The sequence below is a fragment of the Triticum aestivum genome, chromosome 3A, assembly GCF_018294505.1.
Source record: "Triticum aestivum cultivar Chinese Spring chromosome 3A, IWGSC CS RefSeq v2.1, whole genome shotgun sequence".
Lineage (NCBI taxonomy): Eukaryota > Viridiplantae > Streptophyta > Magnoliopsida > Poales > Poaceae > Triticum > Triticum aestivum.
Genome location: NC_057800.1, coordinates 462732537 through 462757947, shown reverse-complemented (window position 1 = coordinate 462757947; position 25411 = coordinate 462732537).

Genomic DNA, 25411 nt, shown 5'->3' with positions numbered 1-25411 from the left:
GGATGATTCCAATAACTTGGCCGTTTGCGACTTGGGGTCTTGATATGGTTGGACCCTTCAAGCGGTCCAAGGACAAAAAGACTCACTTGTTAGTGGCAGTTGATAAATTCACCAAATGGGTGGAAGCAGAGCCAGTCAATAAGTGTGATGCGGCCACGGCGGTTCAATTCATCAAAAAGGTGATATTACGGTTTGGCTTTCCACACAGTATTATAACTGATAATGGTACTAATTTGTCCAAGGGAGAGATGGAGGAATTTTGCCAACGTGAGCACATCTGGCTTGATATAGCATCAGTGGCTCACCCCCAGTCTAATGGACAAGCACAGAGGGAAAATCAAGAAATTTTACGAGGTATCAAGCCCAGGCTTATGGTTCCTTTGAAGCGGACACCGGGTTGTTGGGTTGAGGAGTTACCTTCTGTATTATGGAGTATCAACACCACACCCAATAGGTCTACGGGTTACATGCCTTTCTTCATGGTTTATGGAGCGGAGGCAGTTCTTCCTAGTGACATCCGTCACGACTCGCCCCGTGTGACAACTTGTGTTGAAGCTGATAATGAGAAGGCACATCAGGATTCCTTGGACCTGTTAGATGAAGAGCGTGATCTTGCAGTAGCACGTTCGGTGATTTATCAACAAGATCTCCGATGTTATCATAGCCGCCGAGGTAAGACCAGAACCTTTCAAGAAGGCGATTTGGTGCTCCGGCTCATCCAGGATCAGACTGATATGCACAAGTTATCCCCACCTTGGAAGGGACCCTTTGTGGTCAGCAAGAATGTACACAACGGGTCATACTACCTCATTGATGTTCGAGAGCACAAAGACTCACGTAAATCGGAGGAGGAGACCAAGCGGCCATGGAATATAGCCCTTCTTCGGCCTTACTATACTTGAGCCATAGGCTTTTTCATATGTACATATTTATGGCAATGTATATATTATATAATAAACTGGAGCCTCACATAAAGCGGAGTCTCTATTCTTTTTACATCTTGTGTGTGCTTACAAAGGTTTCTGCTAACAAAGCAAAGTTTTGTTAAACCGGCCTTTGCAGCCGCACAAAGTCACTAGGGGGCTTGGTCATACCTGAACCATAGCTACACCTTTTGATTGGTTTGAAAGCCGGAAAGGAAGTTCACTAGGGGGCTTAGTTTTTATCATGCCATAGCTACACCTCTTGATGGGCTTGAAAGCCACAAAGGATATTATGTGGAGCCAAAGAGAGTGTTGCACAAAGCACATACTCAAACATGGGCACACACTGAGCACAGCTCACAAAGTTACTTGGGGGCTCTTTGTGCAACACAACAAAGAGTTTGAAAGGACCCTTGTAATTGGCTATCAAGCCACGGCTTGGAAGCCTGGTGTATTCACCTAAAACCCCAGGTTAACCTACCTTCATCAAGTAAGCCACTCCTGTCCAGGTAATCCTGGTATGACCCGCCGCACGTTTGACAAGTCAATCTTCTATAGACCCTGAACTTGTTAAAGTTAAAACGACGATTGGTTAATTGGAGGCCCATCTTAAAAGGCTTTGTTAAATGGTTTAACTCGGAGGCCTGGAAGCCCATGAAAAGCCTCGATTTGGAGCCTGGCAGCTCGTAAAAAGCCTCGAATATTTCTTTTTGAATTTTAACTCTTTCGTCTTTATTGCGGTTCATAGTATGTTTTGATAAACCGGAGTCCTTGGACCGGCTTGGTTTTCAACTACAGGTTGTTCATCTAGGATCAGTTACAAACCGGCATTTGGTTGCCCGGTCTGGTTTGACTAAATCACCAGTACTATAAAGAAAACCCGGTGGTTATTATATCCCGGTACGGTTTATTATCATAATCCGGCAAAATAAGAACAGGAGTTATCAATGTTCCGGATTGGTATTGACACCTTTGTCGTATACGCCGTTGGTCAACCAATAAGGTATGTTGCACATGTTGCTTCTTATTCATCCAAGTATTGTATACTTATTAGGCGTCATGACCCGTCCAGCGGTAAACAGCTAGATACTTTTAAGTTCTTGTGACCAGGAACACAACTCATCATGGGCTATGCATAAATATATCCCAAAAAGATGGAAAAAGTTGTCACGAGGTATTACAAAACATGCTCGATGGCATGGCAGATAACAGAGTTTTGGCTATCCTATTACAAGAAGCTTTCAAAGAGGCTCCAATGGCATTATTGTTTTTCACAATATCGGCACACAATAGCCAGTAAACCGACGACTGGTTTAAGATGCTTCATCTGGATGGTTTGATGGTTGAGGGTCAGTTGGTGTGGGCACTTCTTCATCCCTCCCCAGACGCTGGAAATCAACCGTCGACCAATTGATTCCAGTTAAAGCTTGAAATAATGCCTCTTCATGGATAAGATTGGATGGGTTAATATCAGGAGCGTAAGTGTGCTTACGAATCGGAGGTAAAAGTTCTTCAACTTCATGGATTTCGGCAGGCCGTCTTTTCCCTTCAGCATCATAAACTGGTTGAAAATGGGACAAGTCTGTGTCTTTGGCCAGCTTGCTGGCTACTGGCCGCATCTCTTTGGTCAGCCGCCGGAGGTCATCATTTTCGAAGTTTGAACCGTGCTCTTTCACGCCTGGGTATCCTTTAATGGTATCCTCTGCTTCAAGGTCTGGAATCCAGGCTCTGGCTCGAATAAGTGCGGTTAAAGCTCCTGCTCTAGCAGCTGCCTTCTTCAATTCAGCAATACGGGCTGGTAACATGGCCATCTTCTCAAGTGTTTCTTTTATCAAGGTTGGGGCCGGTTTGTTGTAAGCCGCCGTGCAAATAGCCCGTTGAGACCCAGAGTACAACTGTTCAATCAAAGTATACGCCGCTTTGAGCTTCATCCGCATGTCTGTACCAAGATGAGCAATCCGAGTGCCTACCAAGGATTTATATCAACATTCTGGTCAGTGATAAGGTTCATTGACTTGTGCAAAACACATAAGCAGATACTTACCAAAGATAGCAGAAGTCATAGCATTGATTTGCTGTTTCAAGCCAGCTAGTTCATCTACAATTGGTTTCAGGGCTGCCTGGGCGTCTTCAGCTCTTTTGGTTAAACCGGATTTTTCGGTTTCCCAGTTAGCACGATCTTTGTTGAAAGATTCCTTTAGGTTTTCCATTACGACCAAGGCTTGGGTCAGCTCCTCTTTGGCTTTTGCAGCTTCTGCTTGTTGTGACTTCACATTCTCTTGCAAGTCAGAGTTTCGGGCATCTCTATTTCTTAGTTCAGCCTGCAACATTGAAGGTATATTGAACAACAGGATATATATGTTCTAAGTACAAAGCATATAACAAGTTATGCACTTCATACTTGGGGGCTAATGCCTATTTGCTCTAAAGTACTACATTTAATACAAGTCTCCAGAACAATGCAAGCATTATCCTGGACACTTGGGGGCTAATGTACGTCTGTTCTAAAACAGATGCATGGATTAAAACCCGGATTAACTTGCCAAGTTAAACCGGCCTTTAGGGGCTATGCTGCAGAAAGTTATCTAATTATTAAAAGACGAGTCTTGGTTCTTATTAGAGACCTGACATTTTGAGGATCAATGATGAGAAACTTAAAGTGCTACAAAGACCCGGTTTATGATTAACATCATAAAACGGCCCTTAGGGGCTACTTGGGCTAGTATTTCAACTTTGAATCAACGAACAAAGGGAGATGAAAATACCTCATATCGCTCCTTCATCAAATTCACCAAATCGGCTTCATAGTCACGGTTTGAGTGCAGACGATTCAAGAAGCCAGAGTGAAGATCTTCAACGTTGAGATGAGCATAACTTGATAAATCGCTACTCCATTTGCCCTTTTCCCTAGCAGCCCGCTCTTCTTTGGCACTATGTTGAGCCAAGACTACGGGATGGCCAGGAGAGCTGTGGCCCATTCCAGTAATGATAACATCATCTCCTTGGCCTTCAGTGTTTCTGGTTGGTGATAATGGAGTTTCAGCATCTCTCACCGGATTAGCCCGGTTTGGCTCTGCCGGTTCAGCGTCACGCGCGGCAGGCTCAGTGTCTGTTGGTTCATCAGTGTTTTGGCCTTGAAGGGGTGGTTCAGCAGAGGCGGCTTCAGGATGAGGGCCCTCTGGTTCACAAGTTTGTTCCGGTTCACCTCTGGGTTCTTCTTCAAAAGTGGTCGGGTCTTCAGGCGGATTGGTGACCCGAGCTTTCTTGTTGGGTTTGTCTTTGGCCCTGCAAACAAAATAAACAGAGAGTTAACATCTTATTCAAGATTTATGATGCATTGAAAGAAAAGGTTTTGCAGCTTACCTGGCCACAGTTTTCAAAGGAGGGAGCTGAGTTGCTGTCGACTCGCCGGATGATGAGGGAGGTGTCACCTGATAATTTGAATCAGACGGATTAAGAGGTTATCTGAAATAACCTGCCTTGGGGTAAGAATTGTCAGAAGTGGGAGAGACCTCAGACCGACACTTCTGAACCGGGGTAACAAGTAAACCGGTTGAAGTGACATGTTGGCCATTGTGTCGGGTTGTACGGCGAGCCTCATGTTGCTGCATCTTCAAAATAAATGTTGGATCCAAGTAAGCAAGAGGATGAGAAAATCTTACTTTCCGGACTGCTTGACGGGTTTTTTGTGTTGGCTTAGAGTCTGAACCAGAGGAAAGTGTAATTACCTCTACGTCTTCAGCCTGGCTGCCTTCCACATCCTCCTGATGAAGGTCATTGTTAATGAGGTGCATGAAAAGGGAGCCAAGTGAGTCAAGTTCTACCTCAGCTTCCGGATCGTCAACATCATCATCAAGCTCCATGTTGATCCGGTCAGCTGTTTTCCGCTTTGAAGTCCGCTTAACAGCCTTGGTGTTTTGACGGGAAGGTTTGACCGCCTTATCTCCGGCTGGCTTTGTCGCTTTATCTGTAGGTTTCCGCTTCCAGAAGGGATCATCACCCTATTTATACATAAACAGAAGGAAGATTACATAGTTGAAACACATTAAAAATATCAAAAAGGAAGAAATATAGCGCTTACAGCAGGAGGTTTGTTCTGAGTATAGAAGGGGAGCAAGCCGGTTTGACTACAGACTGATTCCGATTCATTCAGAATTTTCTTCACGCTTTCAGTGACCTCTTCATCAGTCATCTGATACTCTATATGACGTTGGGGGTCTTTCACATCACCGGTATATTCACACATCAAATCAGTGCGACGGCTTAGCGACAAGATGCTCCAAGTTATCCAATAGCGCACGAAATCAACGCCTGTTAAACCGTTGGCCATGAAAGCCCGGAGTTTGGCGAGTTGAGGGGCATATTTCGCCCTTTCTACGGAACTTAAGCGTTGCGGCATCAGATGGGTGTTGGAAAGCCGGTGATCACGAAAGCCCGGGAGGGGATTCTCATCTTCAGGAGAGGTGTCTCTGCAGTAAAACCAAGTTTGGTTCCATTCCTTTGGGTGGTTGTGCAATTTGGCATGAGGAAATTCAACTTCTTTCCGCTTTTAAATTGAGACACCACCAAGTTCAGTGTTGGGGCCATTCAAAAATTCTGTGCGCCGATTTAAGTGAAAGAAATCCCGGAACAACTCCGCAGTTGGTTCTTCCTCTAAGTACACTTCACAGAAGACCTGGAAGTTACATAGATTGGATACTGAGTTGGGCCCGGCGTCTTGAGGATGGAGTTGGAAATTGGCAAGCACATCTCGGTAAAACTTTGACCCTGGCGGTTTGAAGCCACGGCTTATATGGTCAACAAAGACCACCACCTCACCCTGCCTTGGGGTCCGAGGATTTTTGGGTGGTTGTGCAATTTGGCATGAGGAAATTCAACTTCTTTCCGCTTTTAAATTGAGACACCACCAAGTTCAGTGTTGGGGCCATTCACAAATTCTGTGCGCCAGTTTAAGTGAAAGAAATCCCGGAACAACTCCGCAGTTGGTTCTTCCTCTAAGTACACTTCACAGAAGACCTGGAAGTTACATAGATTGGATACTGAGTTGGGCCCGGTGTCTTGAGGATGGAGTTGGAAATTGGCAAGCACATCTCGGTAAAACTTTGACCCTGGCGGTTTGAAGTCACGGCTTATATGGTCAACAAAGACCACCACCTCACCCTGCCTTAGGGTCGGAGGATTTTCTGCTCCTGGAACTCGCCATTTAATTTCAGTTTTCTTAGGCAAGGAGTCGATGCTGACCATATCGTTCAATTGTTCCTCGGTGACCCGGGAACGAGCCCAGTTGCAAGCGGTAAATTGTTTGGCCATCGCGAAACAAACAAGCTTGAAACGAAGGGCCGGTTTATAAATCACTCATGATGAGATACAAGATGCAATGGAGTAAAAGATATACTGATATGTGAAATTGCATAAACAGGAGACCAATGCAATAATGGATAAAAAGGCAATACCAGAACAGGGGTACCCAAACACTGTTAAACCGGAGTATAACTATGGAGGTAAAAGGTTCCTCCGGTTTACCAGAGGGCTAATGGTATAGATTTCTTATACAAAGTTAAACCGCCTATATTGGCGTGAGGAGAAACAGATTTCACAGAGGTATATGAAAATTTCGGATCTAAGGTGACGGTGTCCTGGACTAGGGGGTACTCACCACGTCATCTCCTGATCTTTTAGATTGGGCCGAGGACCCCCATGGCCGTATACTCATAGGCCTGTTCGGACAGTTGCCGCATACATGGAACATTCCACAAGACTTGGTGATCAAGACAAGGACTCCTCCCCACCGGCGTATTCGGCTAGGACTCTTGTTATCCTAGGCCTCTGGTGCATTATATAAACCGAGGCCAGGCTAGTCGATAGTATATATACATACAATCATACCATAGGCTAGCTTCTAGGGTTTAGCCTCTCCGATCTCGTGGTAGATCAACTCTTGTACTACTCATATTATCAAGAATAATCAAGCAGGACGTAGGGTTTTACCTCCATCAAGAGGGCCCGAACCTGGGTAAAACATCGTGTCCCCTGCCTCCTGTTACCATCCGCCTTAGACGCACAGTTCGGGACCCCCTACCCGAGATCCGCCGGTTTTGACACCGACATTGGTGCTTTCATTGAGAGTTCCGCTGTGTGTTCGGCAAAAGGTTGATGGCTCTCCTGCAGATCAACTGCGACTTCGGCATCTTCGTCACCAGCTCGACTGGTCACCTTGGTTCAACCAAGGACTGCGCCCTACCTCCGATCGTCATGTTCGGATGAGGGCCTTTATAAACATCAACTCCGATCTCTATCAAGATCATGGAGGAATCATCCAGGGAGCCCGGGGGCTCAACGTCAACATTGCCCTCGGGCGACCATGCTGTTTTTCTAGATAGCAAACTTGTGTCCGCTGCCACCGCCTCCTCAAGCATCTTTTTAATTATTGCTTCGGTGGAATTGTGCGAAATTCAGTCTACAACAACCCTGGAAAATTTCTTCGAGTTCCGATGGAGGAATCTCTGGCAATCCACGATATACCGGAGCCCTGTCAAATCTGGACGGGAATCTGGACGAGTTTAGGGTGTGGTGTCCAGCTTCTAGCTCGGACCTCCTTTGGAAGATCCAACCATTGATCGGCTGCGGAATTCCTATATCTACCGCCTCTCAAAATTTCAGCTCGATCCGACTGTGCAAACTCCGAGAACCTTCCGATTAGTGCATCACTTTTTGGATCTGTTTTCTGCGCGAAAACGAATCCGACCCGAGTTCGTCTTTTTTATGAACGGGATTTCGGACATCCCTTTTGAAGGAAGTTCTGTATGGGGTATTGTGTTTTGTTCCCGAACACATCCCACTAACTTTAAGATCTTTTGAACATGATCTTCAACATCATGCTGGTGTCAAACCAGTCCGGCAATATTGCTTCACGGCTGCCGACCTGTGCTAGACACGTCGTCACTTTGTTGAGCCGAGCGCAACTCCTTCGATCATCATCTCGGCAAGCCGAACAAGAGTTCGGCATCGCGAAGGATAAATCATCTTCAACGTCGCTGCCCCACGGACTACACGGAGCGGGCACACCGGCATCGCCACGCGATAGCTACATCAAGAAGCGTCGATCACGTCACAAGTAGACTCCGGCATCTCTTCGGCGAGCTGCTCCAACACCTCGGCTAGACCGGGGGCTTCATCATCTCTTCATCAACATACTTCGATGACTTCGGCGTCACCAGCCGACCAGCTTCATCACGTTAGCTGGACTGAGGGCTTCGCCTCGGCAAGCCAACCTCTGCCAGCATCACCAGGCCATCGCTTTATCGCCCATCAAGCAATCGGTGTGCGGATCGATTCCCGATTTTGGGAGTAGCTTTTCTTTGAAATGCTACAACAAATAAACCAGGTGCTATTAATCCTAACAATTTTTGCTTGTTGGGTTTATTTTTTCCAAGAAATTATTACTCTGGTTTGTTCCATCATCTGTACACAGGTCTCTCGAATGATGTCCGCACTAAGGACGGTCGCGTGGTGATTCGGTCGGTTTCCATACATAGTCCGGCGAACACCGCACCCGGAACTCGGACCGACCTGTAAATTCAGGCTTTGCCACACCTTTACCGCGTCAAGCCGACGCCCTACATCGACATTGACTTCGGCGCCAGGCCATATTTCTTTTATTACTCACTTTGCATAAATTATTTATTATGCAACATTTTTTTTCTTATCATTATTATTAATATCTCTGGTTTGCACTATTTTTTGTGCATAGGAAAATGATCCGGGTTGGGCAGTATCGTCAACTCGGCGTACTGACATACCACGTCACCTCGGCTGGACGGGGGGCTTCGTCAGCACTTCATTACCCCATGCCGGGGACTTCGGCATCACTCTGCCAGCCTGCATTGACCGTGCTATGCACCACTTCGGAGTGCCGAGCTCTTTGCTCCGCCACCTTGGGACTGGCTTGGGGGATGGAACCTTGTCCCACATCAAGCTCGGGCCGCGTCATCAATACCGAACACATTAACCAGCTAAGTTGCCTTCATGCTCAAAGTTTTAATTCTTAACTTGTGTTTGGTTCGACCAAGCATTATACCTTTTTGAAAAAAAAGCTGCTTGTAAAGAATCTCCTTGTCAAAACTTTGTTTGTGACACGCAAATTCAAATACCCCGTTTACTTGGGGGCTTCCTTCATGAAGCTTTTTCCTCTTGCATATGAATATACTTGTACGGCTTCATTCCTTGTTCGTGTATTACGCCACAATATGCACCATATTGACTTAAGCGATTTGCAAGATGGGTTGCCTGGCTCCTGTGCTTACCCCTACGTTCCCGATTGTTCGGCTAGGGAGTAAAGGGAGCACCTCTGTGATTGTCACGACCGGGTCCTCCGAGCTCTGACCTCAGACTGGGTGAAGCCGAAAGCTAGCGCTCTTATTATTTTCAATCATGGTCGGCACACAACGGAACTCATGAGTACAAAAAATCTATTACACAAGTCTCGTGGTAATAATGAGCACCGAAGAAAGGTATCGGTGGGGGTACTATTTTCTTCGAAGATGCTTCTTACACTTTGTTAGTAATGTAGCATAAGTTCCCTAAGCGCGCTTTGTCTATTACAGCCTTATGGACTGATTGCCTGGTCATCGGAAACACCATCGATACTCTCGACAGCCGGAGTACATGACACTTTTCGGCCCTTGGCCGAAGAGGGAGAAGCCGACGGTCGGTTAAGACGCGTTTAAAGTTTGGGTGAACACAAATATGGTATAAGTACTTCGGTACATACAATCATTATACATAAAATTCTTACCCAAGTCACTTGGGGGCTCTTAAAATTTATATATGAGTTGTAAATGTGTTTTCTTCTTAGTCGTTGTCAAAACACGACAGAAGCACAATTTTTTCTTTCTCTTCCAATTTTCGGATTGGCACCGAACACTTGATCTTGTTCGGACGTCATGTTTTTACTGACGTTTTTTGGGGTTTTCAAGCTTTTGGCACTTTTAAACTATTTTTGTGTTTTCAACACAAGTCTCGCAGTGCAACGCCGGACACCTTTAGAGATTCAGCAAAAACATTCTCGGATATTGCTATATATGCATCGGTGTCGAATTGTGTCTTCGGTCAATAGTTGGGTTGCCCGGCTCCTGCGCTTGCCTCCTACATTCCGCTCTGTTCGGCTAGGTGTGCGAAGGGAGAACCACTACGATTGTGCTTCCAGCTCACTTGGTTAAGCACCTCACTGGAGAAAGCCAAAAACTGACTGTCACAATAAGCATAAACTGGTCAACGATCCGATGACTGTACTAAATGACGGGCCATTCAAAACATTGGCCGAAGTGTTTATGGCTTGACCTCGACTGTCGTTGAACACTACCGGGGGCTAGTAACTGGCCTCCCAAACTAAAATCCTCAATATTTTGCTCTTACATTAGAGCTGAGGTTTCATGATCATGCTTAGCATGACAACCCAAAGAAAGGGACCGATAGCGGGACTATTTCTTTGGAAGACATTTCTTATGTTAAACAGTAATATAACATATCTCTCTGCGTACCTTTGTTTATAAAACCGTATGGCCAGATTGCCTTATCTGTCGTAAATCTTTGCCCTCATAAAGGCTTTATAAAGTAGGACAAGCACTCCTCGGCTAGTAGCTGAGGAGGTGGAAGTCGATGGTCGGTCAACAAAGTTTTGTACAATGCGGATCCGAGCATTAATGATGTAAAGTACTTGGATACATAGAGTCATTACACATAATTTGTGATTTTACTATGGATATCGATCCTTAATTCGGCCACCCGTGCCCGCATTAAGGCTCGGGGGCTACTAGGCTTCGGGCTTATTATTTAAACATATTAAAGGGGCACATCGATCCCCTGATCTGGTGTTGCCACCCGACCAGTGTCTCGGGGGCTACTGCACTGCCTGTTCAATGCTGAAAATTTTAAGTGCAATACAGTTGCCGAAGAGATTTTGATCCTCAGGTTGGTCGGCCGCACCCAACCTGAGTCTCGAGGACTGAGCATGTCGCTTTTTGTGTCCCGAAGTATTCTGCCGAGCTAGGACTTGATCCTCAGACCGATTTTGCAAATCAACCTGAGTCTCAGCGGCTACTGGGATCAGCGGTCTTACGTCATCCTTCAAGTGCATCTCGGGTTTTAAACCGATACACACCTTGAGGGCTACTGGCTATATATCTCGGCAGAGAATAAATTGCACCAATCAAAAATATTGACAAAAAATCGGCCCACGGTCGGGGTGGTGCACCACCTCGGAAGCAGTCTAGCATAAAGCTCGACGCTAGTGGCTGGCTCCATAGAGGGCATTTCCAGCATTAAGCTCGGCTAAACTCCTTTAACTTTTTTGAAACAAGGTGATATGACACCTCGGATATATTCCCGTGTTGGAGCTCGGATACATTCCGGCGTTGGTGCTTGGCTGCAAAAGATACCTCGAATGCAGTCCAGCGTTGGAGCTCAGACGCAAGAGGACACTGCCTCCCGGGAACAACTTCAAACCCGAGGTGTGGCATAAAAATAACAAGGCATTGATAAAGGCTGGAAACTTAAAGGGGATCCTCGGATACCCGACGTGTAAACCTGTCGAATGCATTTCAGCAATCCTCAAGATCGAAGATGAGAAGATTCGTTGAACCAGTTTTCAAGACCGACAACCGAAGAAGAAGAACATTTCGGAACAATCGAGGAGCGTCCCTAACTTGAAGACCGGTTCAGGGGGCTACTGACGGTGTCCTGGACTAGGGGGTACACACCACGTCATCTCCCGATCTGTTAGATTGGGCCGAGGACCCCCATGGCTGTATACTCATGGGCCAGTTCGGACAGTTGCCGCATACATGGAAGATTCCACAAGACTTGGTGATCAAGACAAGGACTCCTCCCCACCGGCGTATTCGGCTATGACTCTTGTTATCCTAGGCCTCTGGTGCATTATATAAACCTAGGCCAGGCTAGTCGATAGAATATATACATACAATCATACCATAGGCTAGCTTCTAGGGTTTAGCCTCTCCGATCTCATGGTAGATCAACTCTTGTACTACTCATATTATCAAGAATAATCAAGCAGGACGTAGGGTTTTACCTCCATCAAGAGGGCCTGAACCTGGGTAAAACATCGTGTCCCCTGCCTCCTGTTACCATCCGCCTTAGACGCACAATTCGGGACCACCTACGCAAGATCCGCCAGTTTTCACACCGACATAAGGTATGACAGAAACTGGAATATATTCAGGTTCAAGCTTCAGATATTTAAACAGGTCAGCAGATTCAAATAAGTTGTTCTTGATATAAAGAGAGAGTCTAATGAGGAAAGTATGATTATGACTATGGTCGCACAAGGATAAACAGATCCAACCTAGCTTGGGATGCTACATAGAAGAAAAGAGAAGAATAGCACTGAGTTTTTCGATGAACTCCGACGAGCAGGGAAACCCTAAAAACAAGATCTAGGGTCGAAGGAAAAAAGAGTTACCAGTATCACGGGAATGGCGGAGAGATGCAGCAGTATTCTGGTGCGTTCAGGGTGATGCAGCGGCTGGAGTCGGAGCAGAGGCAACAGTCGACGGTGGCGGCGGAGCTCTGGAGGTTGAGCAGCGCAAGGAAGACAACGCGAAGAGGAACGAGGGGGAAAACGTGAAAATGACTCCCCGGTCTTATTTATAAAGGCAAGGGATAGGTGTCAGGCGCGAAAATCGAGGAGCCAAAACTTGGAAGTAAGGCGGAGCTGTCGCCTCGATTGTCGAAGGACCATTAATGAAGATGATGTCACGACGGTTTACCACGATCCGAGAAGATGACGTCACGGCGGTTCACCAAAATATGAGAAGATGTGGAAGACAAAGTTTTTTCTAAGGATTGACATGAAACATGTTCAAATCAATCTGGGGCCTAATGTTGGGGATATTACTACTGGACGTAAACCGGCCAGGAGTAGCCGGATTAACTTTATGAAGATTAGAAGCCCATAAAGATGTGAAGATGATGGCACTTTACGAAGGCCCAAGGCCTAGAAGTGAGTTAAAGCTTGTAGATACAAACCGACTTAATCATGCAACTTGCTTTGTAAGATAGGAAGTGTAGAGACCGAACCGGAAACGTTTATGCTCCGGCTTCGGGACTCTGTAAACCGACAGGTGCCACCCATGTATATAAGGGGACGACCCGGCAGCGGTTCAGGGGATAGACAACAACTCGAGAGCCAGATAAAGTGGATTCACTCCCTGGCCTTCGAAACCCTAGCAATACCAATCACAACTAGACATAGGCTTTTACCTTCCTTGAAGGGGCCGAACTAGTATAAAACTCCCCGTGTCCCCTTGTCCGGTTTAACCCCTTTAAGCTAACTCGTTGCGATGGCTCCACGACTAAGTCCTTTCACGAGGACATCTGCCGTGACAAAGCCACGACAGTAATGCTTAAACATCACACTGGATAAATGTGTAAAATTGAAATAAAGGGCATGTGTTAGCTACACCAGGAATAACTGGAACCAAATATAGTTGTTCAAACTGGTGTTGATGTAGTCAAGCGGCACAGTTCTGACTTGCACATAATGAACCACACATTGTGAATGACTGAAATAAACAAGGCATAAATGACTGTATAACAACCAAATATAGCCGTTGAAAACTGGACAGAGTCTCACTGCAACCAACCTAAGAAGCAAATACAGATAAACATGGCATATGCTTGAAAACTAGACAAATGCTCACTTCAACGAACCTAACAAGCAGATAAAGATAAACAAGGCATCTGCTTGATAACTGGAAAAATGCTAAAAAAAGCAACAATAGGATCGAAAGTATGTCTAGAGGGGGGGTGATTAGACTACTTGACCAAATAAAAACTTAACCTTTTCCCAATTTTAGTTCTTGGCAGATTTTAGCTATTGTAGGACAAGTCAAGCAATCATCACACAATTCAAGCAAGCATGCAAAGAGTATATTGGCAGCGGAAAGTAAAGCATGCAACTTGCAAGAATGTAAAGGGAAGGGTTTGGAGAATTCAAACGCAATTTGAGACACGGATGTTTTTCCCGTGGTTCGGATAGGTGGTGCTATCCTACATCCACGTTGATGGAGACTTCAACCCACCAAGGGTAATGGTTGCGCGAGTCCACGGAGGGCTCCACCCACAAAGGGTAACGGTTGCGCGAGTCCACGGAGGGCTCCACCCATGAAGGGTCCACGAAGAAGCAACCACCCACAAAGGGTCCACGAAGAAGCAACCTTGTCTATCCCACCATGGCCATCGCCCACGAAGGACTTGCCTCACTAGCGGTAGATCTTCACGAAGTAGGCGATCTCCTTGCCCTTACAAACTCCTTGGTTCAACTCCACAATCTTGTCGGAGGCTCCCAAGTGACACCTAGCCAATCTAGGAGACACCACTCTCCAAGAAGTAACAAATGGTGTGTAGGTAATGAACTCCTTGCTCTTGTGCTTCAAATGATAGTCTCCCCAACACTCAACTCTCTCTCATAGGATTTGGATCTGGTGGAAAGAAGATTTGAGTGGAAAGCAACTTGGGGAAGGCTAGAGATCAAGATTCATATGGTAGGAATGGAATATCTTGGTCTCAACACATGAGTAGGTGGTTCTCTCTCAGAACATATGAGTTGGAATTGTGTATGTGTTCTGATGGCTCTCTCCACGAATGAAGAGGAGGTGGAGGGGTATATATAGCCTCCACACAAAATCCAACCGTTACACACAGTTTTCCAATCTCGGTGGGACCGAATCAACAAACTCGGTCGGACCGAAAAGGTAAACCTAGTGACCGTTAGAGATTTTCGGTGGGACTGACATGCAACTCGGTAGGACCGATATGGTTAGGGTTTGGGCATAACGTAATCTCGGTGAGACCGATTACACAAACTCGGTGAGACCGATTTTGGTAATTAGCTAACCAGAGAGTTGGTCAGGCAAACTCGGTGGGACCGATTTGCTCTTTCGGTGAGACCGAAAAGTTACAAAAAGGAAACACTGAATTTACATTGCAATCTCGGTGGGACCGATTCGCTCTTTCGGTGAGACCGAAAAGTTACGAAAGGGAAACAGAGAGTTTGCAATCCCATCTCGGTGAGACCGAGATCCCTATCGGTAGAACCGAATTGCTAGGGTTTGGCAGTGGCTTATGACAAATGAAACTCGGTGGCGCCGGATAGAAAGAATCGGTAGGACCGAGTTTGGCTTAGGGTTTAGGTCATATGTGGATATGGGAAAGTAGTTGAGGGTTTTGGAGCATATCACTAAGCACATGAAGCAAGAGGCTCATTAAGCAACACCTCATCCCTCCTTGATAGTATTGGCTTTTCCTAAAGACTCAATGTGATCTTGGATCACTAAAATATAAAATGAAGAGTCTTGAGCTTTTGAGCTTGAGCCAATCCTTTGTCCTTAGCATTTTGAGGGTTCCACTTTCACATCCATGCCATGCCAATCATTGAGCTTTCCTGAAATAGTCATCTTGGAATAGCATTAGCTCAATGAGCTATATGTTGTTATGAATTACCAAAACCACCTAGGGATAGTTGCACTTTCAATCTCCCCCTTTTTGGTAATTGATGACAACATATAGATCAAAGCTTCGACAAATGATAATAAGCATGAAATATATCGTCGCTTTGAGAAGTATGTGACAAGTGAGAGCTCCCCCTAAATTTGTGCATATTTAAAATTTGCTTTGGACTGCAAATGCACAAAGAGTTAGAGTCATGGGTTACTCTTCCATGTCACATACATCTTGGTGGAGCGCTTAAAATGATAAGAATGAAATACATGCACTCATCACCAAGAATAGTGAATGATCACATAAGATAGGTAAGATATATCAAGCATGCATAAGTGTAGCTTATGATCAAACACATGATCATCAATGTCTCACGAGCAATGACATAGTATCTCAAGCACTCAAAAACAAACAAAGTTCGAAAAACTACCAAATAAAGCAAGAGAGCAAAAAGCAACACTCTCTCTCTCGAAGCCTATGATCTATACATTTTTCTCCCCCTTTGGCAACAAGTTACCAAAAAGTTCCTAGAAAATGCATAGTGCTAAGTCGACACTCAGGCTTGATCTTCAGGTGGTGGTGAAGTCTGGAGCACTCCAAGGACGAAGCCTTCTGTAGACGTGGTCGGAGTCGAGGCTGAAGTGGACGCTGGAGCTGGTGGAACTGAGGCTGTAGCTGGTGCAGACGTGGTGGCTCTAGGGTCAGCAACTGGCACTGCAGACGACCTCGGACCTCGTGGCACTCTGGCAAAGGCATCAGTTGTAGTCTTGCCTCTCCTCTCCTGCATGTCATCCTGGAGCTGCTCCACTGCAGTCTGAATCTCTGTCACTTTGACATCCAAGTCATAGAACTTTTGTTCCATGATCCTCTCTAAGCTTGCCTGGTTCTGAGTTAGGGTAGCTATTCCTTGCTTAATCCTCAGGGTGGATGCAATCAAGTAACCAAGCTGCTCTTGTTTGGTTTTTAGGAAATATTCAGATGCCTCCTCTTGAGTAGGCATCTTGGCAGCTTTCTCCTTCCTTGCCTTCTCCTTCTTTGCTTATGTTTGAACGGACGATGGTTCATTCTCATGCATGACAACCTGATTATCTTCAAAATTTGGATGAATGGGCAGATGTTCCTTGTCCAACAAGTATATGCATGTGCCCATCTTGGAGTTAATAAGCTCCTGGATCTGAGGGGCATAACCACAGCTCCTCTTCTGATCAGCTGCTGTCCTCTTAATGGTCTCTACCATGAGGCTCATGACCTTGAATTTCTGAGGTACATCAAATACATGAAGCAAATTGATTACATGGCCTCTGATCATCTTGTGATCACATGACTTGGGCAACAGAGTGTGCCTAAGGATCCAGTTAATGGTTGGCAGCCCTGACAGAAGATAATGCACAGACCCAAACTTGAAAGTATCAAGTGCCTCGTTTGGAATTTCCTTGTACATGTTGGACATAGAGTTGTGGTCCATCTTCTTCTTGGCATGTACATCCAAGTCATCTTCCTGCTCTTCTGGGGCATTGATCAGCTGAGCCCATTCAGCAACTGTGGATTGGTACCGCGTACCTTCAGACATCCAAGTTATCCTACCATCTGGATAAAAATGGGCTGTGGAGTAGAACTGCATGATAAGCTCCTCATTCCACTTTGTGAGCTTCTGCCCAACAAAGTCCTCTACTCCACATGCCTTGAAGCTGTCCTGCACTCCAGGGTAGTGTTCCTCATTTTCCTTGATGTATTCCCAGTCGACCCATCTCATATCACATACAATTGGCTTCTTGTCCAACAAAACTGTCTCATAGAAATCTTGTTGTTCCTTGGTGTGAAACCTGTAATCCACAGCAGTTCTTCTCCTTGAAGCATACGAGTCTGCTTCTCTCCACTTCCTGAGCCCTGAATCTCTTCTGAGCTTCATGTCCTCAGCCACAGGATGAGCATCATTGTGGTCTGGGATCCTGGGCTTGAGTTTTCTGAGAACTTGACCTTCTTCTTCTTCAGCAATGTCAGGCACTGGGGCCTTGTTCTTCTCAGCAGCTGGGATGCTTCTTGTATTCCTCTTTGGCTTTGGCTTTGGAGCTGGCTTGGCCTTAGAAGCAGTTGCCCCTGTTCTTATGGCATCACCCATCAGCTTGGGTGCCTTAGGTGCTGGTGCAGCTACCTCTTCTTCTTCATCCTCATCTTCCATGATGTAAGCCTTTCCAAGCACTTTGGCTACGGTCTTCTTGACCCTTTCCTTTCTTTTCTTGCCTTCAGCAGCAACTGGCTCTATGGGTGCAGGCTTTTCAGGAATCTGAGTTGAAACTCTGGCCTTTGGCATAGGTTGCCTACCTGCTGGCCTTTTGATCTTTAAGCCTGGCTTTGTGCCCTGTGCTGGCTCAACTCTCTTTGATGTGGCTTCCTCTTCCTCTGCCACATAATCTTCATCCTCAGAATCTCAAGTTCTCTTCTTTCTCTGTCTGGTGGCAGCTTTAGGCAGATTGCTAGGAGTACTTCTGCTGCCATCATCTGAAGAACTGGAGGGACTAGTGCCCTCACTCATCTGCACTTGCTCTTCTGACATGTTCTGGCTATCACTTTGGTCTGACATGATGAACAAGCTGACTGCTGACCCTGTGAATAGTTTATAGATGAGGTAGAATAGATGAGCATCACAAAATGCAGAGATTTTGCAAAAGAATGATCCAAAAACTTAGTTTTAGTTTCCCACTGAAATCATCTTGGATCTACCGATTTTTAAACTCGGTGATACCGAAGCAGTTTTGGCACCTAAACTAGTGAACTCGGTTGGACCGAGTCACAGTTCGGTGGCACCGAGACTGCTAGGGTTTCACAGAGTTCCAAAATCGGTCACACCGATAAGTAATTCTCGGTCAGACCGAGTCTCACTTGTGCAATGGCATGAGCCAAATCGGTGGGACCGAGTTTTTCAACTCAGTGGGTCCGAGATGGTTTCGGCGGAAACCAAACCCTAAAATTTTCGAATCAAACCTAATCTACGAACGCATTGACTGGATAGGAGTGTTTCAATCGTGGCAAGAATCATGATGATCACAATGTGCTAAGAATCGGATTGGGGAATAGCACAAAGATCGAGTCCATACCCTAGTTCGGCGGAGACTCGCTACGGCGGCAACGGCGGGGTAGAATTCCGTTGACGGTGATGGAGACCAGCGACTGGAGGCGGCTGGCGGCGAGGAGACGATCCGGAGACCAAGTTGGCAGAGCAGGCTATCGCGCGGGCGAAGGGGTTCGGAGAAATTTCCAAATTTTTGCCCGTGACTATATATAGCCTGACCCTGTCGGTGTGACCGAGTGGAACAACTCGGTGGCACCGAGATGCAAAACTGTATACAGTTGTTGCAACTCGGTGTGACTGAAAGGTTCAAATCGGTTGCACCGAGATCGAAAACATAGATCAACTTAATGATCTCGGTAGGACCGAAAGTAGGGTATCGGTCATACCGAGAATCATAAAGAGGTTTTGGAAGTTTAAGTCTATGACGAATCGGGGACTCCGAGCGCTCCTCACACAGAGTGGTTCGAATCTGACTTGATCAAATTTTGTGATGTAGCATGAATAGAGTTTGAGACGAGAAAAGCATAGATAGCTAGAGGAGGTTCTTAGGCATTCTTGTCCATCCACTTGGCAAAAGGAAATAAAACCAAACAATCAAAACAACAAGTGGATGTCCTCGAATGAGTAAAATATGCAACCAGCATGCTCACACAATAAGATGGCAAATGAAATATGTGACAAGGCATGCACAACCAATTCTAGCATCTATCAAGCAATTTGCGATGACAAGGTCATCTATATATGAGTATATTGACTTAGGAGTCAAGTGAGAACACTTGATCATAGGTCATACTCATCGTTTAAGCTCAAGTGGGGTTACCACTTTTACATAAAGCATTGTTGTGTTCACATCTTTAGAGTTGCTTTAGCTCAAGTCTTAGAGTAAAGCTCCCCCTAGATGTGATATCCCCCCTTAGAGGGATGAACTAACCTCGAGTTTTGTCGATGATGACTTCATGTAGATGCTGAAGATGTGGATGCTCAATGTTGATGTAGATCACTTGGAGCTATCCATTTGAGTGAATTGCACTTTCAATACCTACATGGGTTAGTCCCACAAGGAACAAACAAGGATATCCATAGACATAGAGTGATGCACACACAAGATGATGTCCATGAAAACTTTTAGGTTACCTTGTCCCTTGTCTTACCAACAAGAGGGTTTGTGACTCCTTGAACTAGTGCAAGATGTGGAAGTTGATTGCACTTGTTCTTGCCAAAATGATAAGAGTGAAGTATGTTGGCGTAGTCACCCTCAAGAACTCTCTAGTTCTTCTTCTTTTGGATCCACACCATCTTGATGGGAATCCTTGGAGTTGTAGTCGTACTTGATGAAGTGGAACTTGAAGTAGTCTTGGGAATCCACTTGACTAAGGTCTTAGGAGCTTCTTCAAATGCATCAATTTCCTCTTGAAGCTTGTCCTTGCCTTTTGCTTGTAGTCTTGTGGTGGAAGATCATCTTGAGCTTGTGTCCCCTTGAAAGAAGTATCATACTTTTCTTGTTGAGGAACAAACTTTGTCTTGGGGTATTGATCTTCTTCCCACTCAACTCCATTGGCATTGAACTTTCGTTCAAAACCAACACCTTGATTCTTCCGGTGCATTCCTTGCTTGCGCACAATTTCCTCGAATTGCTTACTCCCGGCAAGGCTTTTGTACACTCCTTTCTCTATAATTCCCTTCAATAAGCTATTTTCTTGCTCAAGTGTAACTTGGCTAAGAGAATCATTAGTGGAATCAAGAGAACTACTAGAAGCAACAATATTGGATTTAGCATGATCATTGTTACTGCTAGAGGAAGAATCTTTCTTGTTCTTGTTACTAGACTTGACTTGAGGCATGTAAGTGGATAAGAGTAAATGCTTGGCAATGTAAGGAGAACTTTTCTTGCGGAGATCATCATTGATTGCTTTTAAGAACTCATGCTCTTGCTCAAGATTGAGCTTTTCAAAGCGTAATTTCTCATGAGCTCTTAAAAGTTCTCGATGATCTTCGAAGATAGTTTCATGAGCTAACTTAAGAGTGTTTAGTTCTTTAGTTAGAGCCTCAATCTTCTCCTTATCATTGTCATTCGTTTTATCTTGATTAGCATGATTAATTGACGTTTCATCATAGTATTCATCACTAGAGTTGTCAACAAGCAAATCATCACCTAACAAGTCATCTTCATCACTATTGAAATCAACATACTCGGGGTGTGTTACCTTAGGACCTTTGGCCATGAAGCATCTTCCAATTCCTTCATTTGGTGAGTCAAATATGTCGTAGGAGTTGGTTGACACAAGTGCTAGACCGGCAACACCTTCATCTTGAGTATCTTCGGAGTCGGAGTGATAACTTCTCTCGGAGTGACTGTCGGAGTCGGAGCCGGATACCCATTCACCAACATGAGCTTGATGTCTTCGTTTTGTGTAGCTCCTTGATGATTTTTCCTTCCTTTCCGAATCCTTGCTTCTCCGTGAGTATCTTTGTTCATAACGATCATCTCTACTCCTTCTCTCTCTTGGTGGTGATTCTTTGCTTCTTCTTTTTGGAGAATCTTCTCTTCTCTTGTAGGGAGCCGTACACTCATTGGAATAGTGTCCGGGTCTTCCACAACTGTAGCAGTTTCGCTCTCGACTAGAAGATCTTTTGTCATTGTAGGACCTTGACTTGAAGCTTCTATCTTTGCTTCTACTCTTGTAGAACTTGTTGAAGTTCTTCACCATTAAGCTCAATTCTTCATTGAAGTTTTGTTTCTCACTTGATGATGTAGGGGCTTCACATGAGGCTTTGTAGGCACCACTTGATTTGTTGTGAAGTTCCTCTTTATCCTTAAGTGACATCTCATGAGCAACAATTCTTCCAATCACCTCCGTTGGCTTGAGATCTTTGTAATTGGGCATCATTTGGATCAATGTGCACACGGTATCATATTTTCCATCCAAGGCTCTTAGAATCTTCTTGATGATGAATCTATTGGTCATCTCTTCACTTCCTAAGCCGGCAATCTCATTTGTGATGAGAGCAAGCCTAGAGTACATTTCAGCGACACCTTCACCATCCTTCATTTTGAACTTGTCAAGTTGACTTTGAAGCACATCCAACTTGGATTCCTTGACGGAGTCGGTACCTTCGTGCATATCAATCAAAGTGTCCCAAATTTCCTTTGCATTCTCAAGACGGCTGATTTTGTTGAATTCTTTGGGGCACGATCCGTTGAAGAGAATATCACAAGCCTGAGCATTGTATTGCAACATCTTCAACTCATCCGCGGTAGCTTCACGGTTTGGTTCTTTCCCATCAAAGAAGTCACCTTGCAAACCAACACACATAATAGCCCAAACGGCGGGGTTATGTCCAAGAATATGCATTTTCATTTTATGCTTCCAACTAGCAAAATTAGTACCATCAAAGTAAGGACCTCTACGGTGATAATTTCCCTCGCTAGACGCCATACTCTCCTAGGTTGTGAAACCAAGGCTATGACCACCAAAAGCTATGGAGATCAAAGCAAATGGAGACCAAAGCTCTGATACCACTTGTAGGATCGAAAGTATGTCTAGAGGGGGTGATTAGACTACTTGACTAAATAAAAACTTAACCTTTTCCCAATTTTAGTTCTTGGCAGATTTTAGCTATTGTAGGACAAGTCAAGCAATCATCACACAATTCAAGCAAGCATGCAAAGAGTATATTGGCAGCGGAAAGTAAAGCATGCAACTTGCAAGAATGTAAAGGGAAGGGTTTGGAGAATTCAAACGCAATTTGAGACACGGATGTTTTTCCCGTGGTTCGGATAGGTGGTGATATCCTACATCCACATTGATGGAGACTTCAACCCACGAAGGGTAACGGTTGCGCGAGTCCACGGAGGGCTCCACCCACAAAGGGTAACGGTTGCGCGAGTCCATGGAGGGCTCCACCCACGAAGGGTCCACGAAGAAGCAACCACCCACAAAGAAGCAACCTTGTCTATCCCACCATGGCCATCGCCCACGAAGGACTTGCCTCACTAGCGGTAGATCTTCACGAAGTAGGCGATCTCCTTGCCCTTACAAACTCCTTGGTTCAACTCCACAATCTTGTCGGAGGCTCCCAAGTGACACCTAGCCAATCTAGGAGACACCACTCTCCAAGAAGTAACAAATGGTGTGTAGGTAATGAACTCCTTGCTCTTGTGCTTCAAATGATAGTCTCCCCAACACTCAACTCTCTCTCATAGGATTTGGATCTGGTGGAAAGAAGATTTGAGTGGAAAGCAACTTGGGGAAGGCTAGAGATCAAGATTCATATGGTAGGAATGGAATATCTTGGTCTCAACACATGAGTAGGTGGTTCTCTCTCAGAACATATGAGTTGGAATTGTGTATGTGTTCTGATGGCTCTCTCCACGAATGAAGAGGAGGTGGAGGGGTATATATAGCCTCCAAACAAAATCCAACCGTTACACACAGTTTTCCAATCTCGGTGGGACCGAATCAAAAAAACTCGGTCGAACCGAAAAGGTAAACCTAGTGACCGTTAGAGATTTTCGGTGGGACTGACATGCAACTCGGTAGGACCGATATGGTTAGGATTTGGGCATAACGTAATCTCGGTTAGACCGATTACACAAACTCGGTGAGACCGATTTTGGTAATTAGCTAACCAGAGAGTTGGTCAGGCAAACTCGGTGGGACCGATTTGCTCTTTCGGTGAGACCGAAAAGTTACAAAAAGGAAACACTGAATTTACATTGCAATCTCGGTGGGACCGATTCGCTCTTTCGGTGAGACCGAAAAGTTACGAAAGGGAAACAGAGAGTTTGCAATCCCATCTCGGTGAGACCGAGATCCCTATCGGTAGAACCGAATTGCTAGGGTTTGGCAGTGGCTTATGACAAATGAAACTCGGTGGCGCCAGATAGAAAGAATCGGTAGGACCGAGTTTGGCTTAGGGTTTAGGTCATATGTGGAAGTGGGAAAGTAGTTGAGGGTTTTGGAGCATATCACTAAGCACATGAAGCAAGAGGCTCATTAAGCAACACCTCATCCCTCCTTGATAGTATTGGCTTTTCCTAAAGACTCAATGTGATCTTGGATCACTAAAATATAAAATGAAGAGTCTTGAGCTTTTGAGCTTGAGCCAATCCTTTGTCCTTAGCATTTTGAGGGTTCCACTTTCACATCCATGCCATGCCAATCATTGAGCTTTCCTAAAATAATCATCTTGGAATAGCATTAGCTCAATGAGCTATATGTTGTTATGAATTACCAAAACCACCTAGGGATAGTTGCACTTTCAGCAACCTAACAACCAAATACAGATAAACAAGGCATCTGCTTGATAACTGGAAAAATGCTAAAAAAAGCAACCTAACAACCAAATATAGATAAACAAGACATCTGCTTGATAATTGGACAAATACTCACTGCAACCAAACTAAAAACCAAATACATATAAACAAGGCATCTACTCGATAACTAAAAAATGCTCACTCCAACCAACCTAACAACCAAATACAGATAAACAAGGCATCTACTCACTATAAACAACCAAATATAGCCATTCGTGAAACTAAAGTGGACAATTCATACTTAAACATCACATAGACCTATTGAACAATACATTTTTGCATAACTGAAATAATTAAACATGGCATAGTTAAAGCACCGCACGACATATGCTACTACAACAAAGGGTATGGGTTGGCAAGCTAGAAAAGGTAATATTTGCTAATAGAATGTTGCCTCACATTTCATGGATGGGATCCTTCTAGTTGGAAGAGCACAGACCCATGGTGCGCTCTCTGATGTCACAGATGGGTTGTTTCACATTGGAAGAACCTTCGTGGGTGCCCTTCTCGTGGTCGTGGTCGTGGTCGATGAGATCTGACTTGGCAATTGAGGATCCCAAGCCACCGCCGTAGAACGTGTCCTTCAGAAGTGAAAAAATGGGCTCGATGGCGTATAAAGCTCGCAAATCCTTGACCGCTTGGCGGAGGAGACCAGCGGCAGGGCCGTCAAAGAGATCGACGGCAGTTGAACAAGAGAGATTGGGGATGGACCACTTAACCTGTGACATGGCCCGCGTGAAGCCGTCGGTGTGGACGAGCTTGATGTCGTAGCCAGCTTTCCCGAGATACAGTAATATGCTAGCCCGCTGACATGAAGCCTTCGGCATGGCAACATAGTAAACGTCTTCGTCGGCTTCCACGGTGACGTGTTGCTCCGGGATCAACAGGTCGGGGTGAATGATGGCCACCTCGCCAACGTCCACCGGATAGGCCATGATAAACCTCTTCTTGGCCGAACGCTCGTCAGGCTCCCGGGGATACGTGGTCGAGCTTAGGCTCCGACATTCTGGAGCAGGGGATGTGGATCTGGCGGCGAGGGACACTGTAGGCCTCATCTAAAAACTCAGGGGAGTGGGGCGACTGTATGGGAATTGCTGGATAACCTAAACTTTATTATCTAAGCTAGGAGGAACGGGCAGACCGGCAGGGTTAGCGGCGGCGCCGGCAGCGGCCGTGAGCTAGGGCTCAAATGGGGGAGGGGGTGGGTGGGGGCTATGGAGGGGCGTGTTTGAGCATACGTCGTGGCTACTGAAAATTTTAGTAATGGTGGGTGGACATGGTGGTGGACGAGGGAGGGCGGCTGCTAAAATTTTACTATAAGGTCGGTGCTGGAGGAGTGTGCGTGACGATTAAAGTACGGCGGCTACTAAAATTTGGGTAAAGGAATTGACGCGGGACGGGAGTTCCCAAGATCGCGCACGGTATAATAACAATATGCGTGTATGATAATAAGGAAAAGTGGCGCGGATCCACCGATTTTTGCAATGCTCAAGGCGGGTAGTTTGTTTTTTATATTTCTAGCTAGCTGGTCTATCGCACACGGTTCGTCCTAATTTCCAAATAAACTTACCCGCCTTTAGCTTC